Raw genomic sequence first — 9,774 nt, forward strand, 5'->3', positions numbered from 1 at the left:
TCCTCTCATCAGTAAAGGTCTTTATTCACAGCACCAACTGTTCAAACTTGGAGAAGTTGCACATCTGGAAATATTGCATCACTGCGAAGGCCCCGGATTGGAGAGAGAGAAGCGTTCACTTCTCCCAGTCGGTTTTACGAAAACAGTCTTTCGAGCGACATGACAAATACAACGCTCGAAGATTTGGACAGAAACATAAGTTATTGAGGGATGGCAGATTGATAAAACATCAAATCGCACTCTTGATTGTATGCATATAATTTAAAAGTTCCGGGTACAATGTGGAAATCCCGATGAAGCGGAAATCCTGAGCTAAAGTTGTGTTTACGGCGAAGGAGTGGCTCATACTGTCTCCAGAAGTAAGTCGATGTTTATGTTATGTTGAACTTGAGTTCTAGATCGATTTTTCAAAGTTTTAGGCTTCTCAATTATAATTACGCAAATAACTGCATTTCAAAACATGTTTGCAATGGATGTGATGGCAGCAGCAACACCTTGAGTGTTCACATCTGTTGCGACACCCTTGCTTGTAAAACATTTTTTGAGGACAAATGGAAACATGATAGCGTTATGTTACGATATTTCTGTTTTTATTTTTGTATTCCATTTGTTTTGAGTTGTATCAGATGACATCATGCGTTATTCTCTGCTTGGTGGTTATGTAGTCTGCGTTGGCATGGATACTTACATGATGAGTAAAAAAGCCTCAACTGAGTTTTTAAAGTCATTGAGTCATTGCTAGCTTTCATTATGTAACCTGTGCTCGTGGATTTTATGCAGCTCACACAGTCAGTCAGTAAAGCTCATGTACACACACACACACACACACACATACACACACACTACCGTAGAGTGCAGTAAACCAATATCTGTTTATTCTGTACAAAATGTTGCTCCTGCATGGTTAGTGCTTTACATCACAGACAGCTTTTTGACTTTTTATGGAGTCACTCATCACTGTAGCCAAGGAATGTAGACTTTCCCACAGCTCTGAAATGTCATCTGAGGCATTAACACGCAGACGTACGTGGTACGCAGGCAGACGTACGTGGTACGCAGGCAGACGTACGTGGTACGCAGGCAGACGTACGTGGTACGCAGGCAGACGTACGTGGTACGCAGGCAGACGTACGTGGTACAAACAAACGGCCCACTAATCCCAATTGGATTTCATTGTATCCAATTGGTAGTTACAGTCTTGTCTCCACGCTGCAACTCCTGTACAGACTCAGGAGAGGTGAAGGCCGAGAGTCGTGCGTCCTCTGAAACACAACCCAACCAAGCTGCACTGCTTCTTGACTGGCGACTGTGTCAGCGTGCACTGCGCCCGGCCCGCCGCAGGAATCGCTAGTGCGCAATGGGACAAGGAAATCCCTGCCGGCCAAACCCTCCCAGACAACGCTGGGCCAATTGTGCGCGGCCGACTGCGATAGAGCCTGGACTCGAACCCAGAATCTCTAGTGGCACAGCTAGCACTGTGATGCACTGCCTTAGACCACTGAGCCACTCGGGAGGCCCATAGGGCACTACCTTTCACCAGGCCCATAGGGCACTACCTTTCACCAGGCCCATAGGGCACTACCTTTCACCAGGCCCATAGGGCACTACCTTTCACCAGGCCCATAGGGGCACTACCTTTCACCAGGCCCATAGGGCTCTGATCAAAGGTAGTGCACTATGTAGTCGACGTACTATAGTTCAAACTATGGGCCTTTGGCCAAAAGTAGTGCACTATGTAGGGAATTGGGTTCCATTTGGGACTGCTCATTCTCCTGGCTACTGTAGTTATGGTGTTGAATGGGATGGGACTAGTAAAGGTCCTCCATTATCTGTCAATACACATGCACGTACAGTAAACTCGCTTGCTCGCCTCTCTCCGCTCCACCCACTCACTCCCACTCACTCACTCACTCACTCCACTCACTCACTCACTCAAATCATTCAAACCTGGAATCCTAAACAAACTTTGTTGAACTGTGGTCTTAGTATTAACATTCCACAGTGGTAAAGTGGAAAACATTGACCAGGCCTTGTGTTCTCTCGTTGCCTGAGGAACCTGGTTCAGAGTTATGTGTTCCCTAGAGGCTGTCCCTGGTCTGTTACAGTACTGAACCTTGTTTAGAGTTGAGTCTTCCCTGGTCTGTTCCAGTACTCCCATTCCTCAGACCAGGAGGTAAGCAGCCAAACTGGTCTGAACATTGTGGATGAATAGCTGGAGGGTAACTGCATGTTTCAGAGATCTACTGTAAATGGCAAGATGTTTGTCTCCAGAGCTATAACACAGAGTTTTAAAATGTTTTCATGTAATCTCTGGCTATGAGAGCGAGCCTCTCGTCCTGCAATAGACAGGTCTGCAGAGAAGACAGGAAGCTTCCTTCACTTCCTGTGTAACCAACCCACGTGACCAACTCAGCTCAAGCACATGGCGGCGAGGGTGTTTGTGGGCGATATTCGTATTCACTTCAGCTTCCTGATAGTCTGAACAAGGAGGCAGTAACATTAATACTCACATTAATACTCACTGAGCATACAAAACGTTAAGAACGTGACAGATTGACCAAGTGAATCCAAGCTATGATCCCTTATTGATCTCACTTGTTAAATCCACCAATCAGTGTAGATGAAGGGGAGGAGACAGGTTAAACAAGGATTTTTTTAAAGCCTTGAGACAGTTGAGACATGGACTGTGTAAGTGTACCATTCAGAGGGTGAATGACCAAGGCAAAAGATTAGTGTCTTTGAACGGGGTGTGGTAGTAGGTGCCAGGAGCACCGGTTTGTATCAAGAACTGCAACGCTGCTGGGGTTTTCACACTCAACAGTTTCCTGTGTGTATAAAGAATGGTCCACCACCCAAAGGACATCCAGCCAACTTGACACAACTGTGGGAAGCATTGGAGTCAATATGGGCCAGCATCCCTGTGGAATGCTTTTGGCACCTTGTAGAGTCCATGCCCCAACGAATTGAGACTGTTCTGAGGGCAAAAGGGGGGGTGCAACTCAGTATTAGTAAGGTGTTCTTAATGTTTGGTATAGTCAGTATTAGTAAGGTGTTCTTAATGTTTGGTATAGTCAGTATTAGTAAGGTGTTCTTAATGTTTGGTATAGTCAGTATTAGTGAGGTGTTTTAATGTTTGGTATAGTCAGTATTAGTGAGGTGTTCTTAATGTTTGGTATAGTCAGTATTAGTAAGGTGTTCTTAATGTTTGGTATAGTCAGTATTAGTAAGGTGTTCTTAATGTTTGGTATAGTCAGTATTAGTAAGGTGTTCTTAATGTTTGGTATAGTCAGTATTAATAAGGTGTTCTTAATGTTTGGTATAGTCAGTATTAGTAAGGTGTTCTTAATGTTTGGTATAGTCAGTATTAGTAAGGTGTTCTTAATGTTTGGTATAGTCAGTATTAGTAAGGTGTTCTTAATGTTTGGTATAGTCAGTATTAGTAAGGTGTTTTAATGTTTGGTATAGTCAGTATTAGTAAGGTGTTCTTAATGTTTGGTATAGTCAGTATTAGTAAGGTGTTCTTAATGTTTGGTATAGTCAGTATTAGTAAGGTGTTTTAATGTTTGGTATAGTCAGTATTAGTAAGGTGTTCTTAATGTTTGGTATAGTCAGTATTAGTAAGGTGTTCTTAATGTTTGGTATAGTCAGTATTAGTAAGGTGTTCTTAATGTTTGGTATAGTCAGTATTAGTGAGGTGTTCTTAATGTTTGGTATAGTCAGTATTAGTGAGGTGTTCTTAATGTTTGGTATAGTCAGTATTAGTGAGGTGTTCTTAATGTTTGGTATAGTCAGTATTAGTAAGGTGTTCTTAATGTTTGGTATAGTCAGTATTAGTGAGGTGTTCTTAATGTTTGGTATAGTCAGTATTAGTGAGGTGTTCTTAATGTTTGGTATAGTCAGTATTAGTAAGGTGTTCTTAATGTTTGGTATAGTCAGTATTAGTAAGGTGTTCTTAATGTTTGGTATAGTCAGTATTAGTGAGGTGTTTTAATGTTTGGTATAGTCAGTATTAGTGAGGTGTTCTTAATGTTTGGTATAGTCAGTATTAGTGAGGTGTTTTAATGTTTGGTATAGTCAGTATTAGTGAGGTGTTCTTAATGTTTGGTATAGTCAGTATTAGTGAGGTGTTCTTAATGTTTGGTATAGTCAGTATTAGTAAGGTGTTCTTAATGTTTGGTATAGTCAGTATTAGTGAGGTGTTCTTAATGTTTGGTATAGTCAGTATTAGTAAGGTGTTCTTAATGTTTGGTATAGTCAGTATTAGTAAGGTGTTTTAATGTTTGGTATAGTCAGTATTAGTAAGGTGTTCTTAATGTTTGGTATAGTCAGTATTAGTGAGGTGTTCTTAATGTTTGGTATAGTCAGTATTAGTAAGGTGTTCTTAATGTCTGGTATAGTCAGTATTAGTAAGGTGTTCTTAATGTTTGGTATAGTCAGTATTAGTAAGGTGTTCTTAATGTTTGGTATAGTCAGTATTAGTAAGGTGTTCTTAATGTTTGGTATAGTCAGTATTAGTGAGGTGTTCTTAATGTTTGGTATAGTCAGTATTAGTGAGGTGTTCTTAATGTTTGGTATAGTCAGTATTAGTAAGGTGTTCTTAATGTTTGGTATAGTCAGTATTAGTAAGGTGTTTTAATGTTTGGTATAGTCAGTATTAGTGAGGTGTTCTTAATGTTTGGTATAGTCAGTATTAGTGAGGTGTTCTTAATGTTTGGTATAGTCAGTATTAGTGAGGTGTTCTTAATGTTTGGTATAGTCAGTATTAGTAAGGTGTTCTTAATGTTTGGTATAGTCAGTATTAGTAAGGTGTTCTTAATGTTTGGTATAGTCAGTATTAGTGAGGTGTTCTTAATGTTTGGTATAGTCAGTATTAGTGAGGTGTTCTTAATGTTTGGTATAGTCAGTATTAGTAAGGTGTTCTTAATGTTTGGTATAGTCAGTATTAGTAAGGTGTTTTAATGTTTGGTATAGTCAGTATTAGTGAGGTGTTCTTAATGTTTGGTATAGTCAGTATTAGTGAGGTGTTTTAATGTTTGGTATAGTCAGTATTAGTGAGGTGTTCTTAATGTTTGGTATAGTCAGTATTAGTAAGGTGTTCTTAATGTTTGGTATAGTCAGTATTAGTAAGGTGTTCTTAATGTTTGGTATAGTCAGTATTAGTGAGGTGTTCTTAATGTTTGGTATAGTCAGTATTAGTAAGGTGTTCTTAATGTTTGGTATAGTCTTTGCAGCATACTTGTATAATACAGACTTTTGCGCATTGTTGGATGGAGAAGTAGATGAAGAGAGTACAGTATCTGGAGATGAAGAGAGTACAGTATCTGGAGATGAAGAGAGTACAGTATCTGGAGATGAAGAGAGTACAGTATCTGTGTGTCTAGGAGTTGTTTGGACTCTGACTGTATCTGCAAACTGTATCAAATTGGCATCTGAGTCAAAGCATTAGCCTTCACAATGCAAAGGGAGGGGGGGTCGCGTGTGTGTGTGTGTGACAGAGCGAGCGTGAGCGTGTGTGTGTGTAAGGCTGCTGACTGAGTTGAAAGAGAGGAAGTATGACTGAAAGCTGAACACAGGAAGTGGCTCTGACTCTGAGTAAAGCTATTTTAGCAGGAGAGGAGAGCTCTCTCTTGACAGCAGCTCTCTGAGGAGAGGAGGGTCTTCAATCTGCATCAGAGGACAGACTTCAATGGGAGAGAGGAGCGAAGAAGAAGAAGCCCTGTGATGCTCACATGACAGTGTGAGACTGAGAGCCCTAGATGAGAGGTGAGGTTTTGACTTTCACAGAAGAGGACAAACTGAAGAGGGGGGAGAGAGAGGGAGAGAGAGAGAAACTGCTACTCAGCTCAGACTGTGTGACTGTGAGACAGAGCCTAGATGAGAGGTTTTGTAGCTTTCACACTGCTGCCCCTCTCTCTCCCCCCCTGTCAGTTCATGACACAGCAAGTTGAGGAAGTGAAATACAGTAACATGGGGTTGGACTAAATGTGGAACTGTGACTTCTCTAATGTGTAAAGGTGCTAGGAAGGGAACCAGATTAAGGAAGCTACCACCTATCCCTGTAACTGTGTACCATTTCTTTGCCTGTTTTTTGGAAGAATGTTTTCGAGAGCTACCTAAGAGAGTGAATTTGTTGTCACCTTTTTGGGCACAACTTCCGTGAGTAGATGTAATAACTGTTTAATATATTGTGGTAATCCATTTGATACATTCATACAATATATGTTTCCATAGTCCTAGCTCAGCTCCTGCTCTTTCTCTTCTGACAGTTGAGATTTCTCCTCAGATTTCTCTTCGGTGTTGGTGTTCTGTTTGACAGCTGTTTAATGGAGGAAAAGGGAACCATTGTAGTGTGAATTTGACTTGCGACTTTATTTCCTGTCTTCCTGGGGAACATTGGTGTCTGCACTTTGCCAGAAATGCTGTTGATGTTGGCAGAACTGTCTTTAAAGGCAGGCCCTTTATCTCCTTCCCCAGAGTCAGTTCATGTATGTAGTTCTGTCCTTGAGCTGTTCTGTTGTCTAATGATGTTCTGTATTATGTCATTCTGTATTATGTTGCATGTTTCGTGTGGACCCCAGGAAGAGTAGCTGCTGCTTTTGCAACAGCTAACGGGGATCCTAATAAAATACCAAGATGAACTTGTGGAGACCATTTTTATGTCTCTGCGTTCAGTTGGAATGAAGCTGCTAACTTGCAATTGCTTCTGATTTTATTAGGATCCCCATTAGCCGACGCCAATGGTGACAGCTAGTCTTCCTGGGGTCTGACGCATAACGACAAAGACATTACAGACAAAAATACTTTACAATTTAAAACAGTTTTCTATATGGAAAAATTCACTACGACTAAAGACAAATGTATACTTTTTTTTTAAACAATACAACTAAAGAATAATTGTGTATGTGTGCATATCAGTTACACGTCAGTACATACACACACATTTGGTCACATGGGGTAGAGGCGTTGCTTTATTTGTTTTTTGAAAGCAGGTTTGCTGTTAACTTGCTCTGTGAGATGGAAGGGGGATCCAGGCACTCATGTCTATGTACAATACTGTATGTTTTCTTGAATTTGTTCTGGACCTGTGAAGTGCAATGACTGGAAGTCAATGGGAACAGCTATCATGCTCGCGAAACTACCTTTACTTCCTTCATACTCGACGCAGAAACATAAAAATGGTATCCACGAGTTCATCTGACTCTGGGGAAGAAATCCCAAACTATCCCTGTTTTCAATCGTTAGACCAGTGGTCACCAACCGGTCGATCACGATCTCCAAGGCATTCCTAGTTGATCACCAAACATTTCTGTAAAAAAATCAACGATAAAGCCCTGCGTTCCTATTTTTATTTGTATTCGTTTTGCGCTGTTGTCATTAGGTGTACTTGATTCATCAGCCCTAGCACCAGGATGATGAATCAAGTGCACCTTGATTGCTTCCCCATTTTGAACCATTTCATGTGTCTGAAGGTAGAACTCTGCCTACCTGGCAGGCCCAGAGAGAAAATCAAGTGCACCTTTTGGCCTACTGCTGGCCAATCAGATAGCTCAGATCACCGTGTCTATACAGTTTCCTTGAGCCATAGACACTTTGTTCAACACTTTTATAAGCCATAAAATGCATCTTCTCCCTACTTCCACTCAAGCTACAACCAGCACTGAAGCTGCAATGAATGAGTATAGCAAAGTGTTTCCATAAGCTTGTGTTATTATTAGTGGCTTGTCTATCTTTTCATATCGAGGGATATTTTACTTTCTCTGGTCGTTGGAGTAACAACAGGAACTGGTGCAGGAGGCAGAAATAATGAGACTCAGAGCTGCAATATGTCACTTTTTAGGTGACCTGACCAAATTCACATAGAAATGTGTTTATATAGATCTGTCATTCTCATCGAAAGCAAGTCTAAGAAGTGGTAGATCTGTTCTATGTGCTCTATTTCTATACTTCCCGTTCTTAAGTTTTGTTTTTTTGCGTCTTTTACTTTCGGTTTTGTACACCAGCTTCAAACAGCTGAAAATACAATATTTTTGTTTATGGAAAATATATTTCACAGCGGTTTAGATGGTACAATGATTCTCTACACTATACTTGAACTATTAGAATTTTAACAACCAGGAAATGGCAGCGTGATTTCTGCATAGTGGATCTTTAAGTTTCGTCATCAGCAGGAAGCCTGCCTTTTCTCAGAGGAGAGAGGGTGAGTCAGGTGAGAGGTAGCCTTACTGCAGCTCCCTCAGACTGACCATCAGATGCAGGCCATCAGTCCAGTAAAAAAAAGGAAGTAAATGATTACGTTCACTCAGCTGTGCCTCACAAATAACACAACACATGATCTATTACCAGTGTGGTCATATACAGTACCTCAAATGTTGAAATAGAATTTCTAAATGGAAGAACAACATTGGTAGGGCAAATCAAGCATAGCCAATATGCAGTGATAATGTATTGGGCCTATAGCCTACTGAACAAACCTCATTGCTACACAACTGTTTTTAACTGCTTCGTGTTGCATAGGCTTATGTTTTTGAAGTTATGTTTAAGAAAAAATCAGAGCGGTAGATCTCTGAGCGGTAGATCTCTGGGCGGTAGATCCCTGAGCGTTAGATCCCTGGGCGGTAGATCCCTGGGCGGTAGATCCCTGGGCGGTAGATCCCTGGGCGGTAGATCCCTGAGCGGTAGATCCCTGGGCGGTAGATCCCTGGGCGGTAGATCTCTGAGCGGTAGATCTCAGCTTGCATTTTGACTCAAAGTGATCTTGAGGTTGATGACCTCTACCTTAGACTAATTACCTCAGTGTGGAAGTTGTGGGTCAGTATTGCCACATAACTCTACTCTAGCTAACGTCCCATACAGGATGTTAGCTTAGCTACTCAGCACGGTTTCTCTCTGCCCAGACACACACACACACACACACACATACACATGCCAAATGCACACACACACACACGCATGCACAAACACACACACTCGCACACAGACATGCGCACACACACTCGAACACACACACACACACTCGAACACACACACACACTCAAACACATGCACACACTGGAACACAGACACTCCTGTATTATACTGTCCAGTTCTGTGAGAGAAGCATCCAGCCTTCTACCTAATCCCACCCACATCCCTTTTAGGTACAACAGGGCCCGGGGGTGGGGGGGTGAGGGGGGGGGGGTCAGGGGTTTGGGATGTTTTTGGCAATGCCACCGGATGTCCTCTACTCTGCACTGCCACTATGGTCTCTCTCCAGTATTGCTGTTCCTTTAACAACTGTTGTTCTAAAAGTTTTGAGAATACTTTTGCTGAATTGAAGTAGAACCATAATGGCATGTGTGAACAGTGGTGTTGTCTCCAGTCAGTTTATTCACCTCTGTAACTGCTAGCGTGGTGTTGTCTCCAGTCAGTTTATTCACCTCTGTAACTGCTAGCGTGGTGTTGTCTCCAGTCAGTTTATTCACCTCTGTAACTGCTAGCGTGGTGTTGTCTCCAGTCAGTTTATTCACCTCTGTAACTGCTAGCGTGGCGTTGTCTCCAGTCAGTTTATTCACCTCTATAACTGCTAGCGTGGTGGTGTCTCCAGTCAGTTTATTCACCTCTATAACTGCTAGCGTGGTGTGTGTGTTTTTACTAAGTGTCTCTGCTGCTAACCCTGATGAGGTACCTCGGCGCAGGGGGTTGTCGGGAGGATCAAAGAGCAGCAGCCATTTTAACAGCGTCTAAACTGAAGCATGTGTTCTACTTGTCCTACTTCAAAGTGTCCACAGTCCCACA

General features: G+C 41.8%; 1 protein-coding gene across 3 annotated transcripts in view; it reads left to right on the plus strand.

Moving 5' to 3' along the window:
• Positions 1-70: 70 nt before the first annotated feature.
• The window catches only part of LOC106592365 (WAS/WASL-interacting protein family member 1), a 31,294-nt gene continuing 21,590 nt past the window's right edge, over positions 71-9,774 (plus strand). Inside the window, exon 1 of one of the 3 annotated variants that reach the window (XM_045698346.2) lies at positions 71-359. The gene's annotated coding sequence lies outside the window, so the exon portion shown is untranslated. Of the gene's footprint in view, positions 360-5,591; positions 5,764-5,931; positions 6,157-9,774 lie in introns of those variants that run through there. The other 2 variants (XM_082963142.1, XM_082963143.1) reach the window with 2 other exon arrangements.

This window comes from Salmo salar, chromosome 16 (genome assembly GCF_965601325.2).
Source record: "Salmo salar chromosome 16, fSalSal1, whole genome shotgun sequence".
Taxonomy (NCBI): domain Eukaryota; kingdom Metazoa; phylum Chordata; class Actinopteri; order Salmoniformes; family Salmonidae; genus Salmo; species Salmo salar.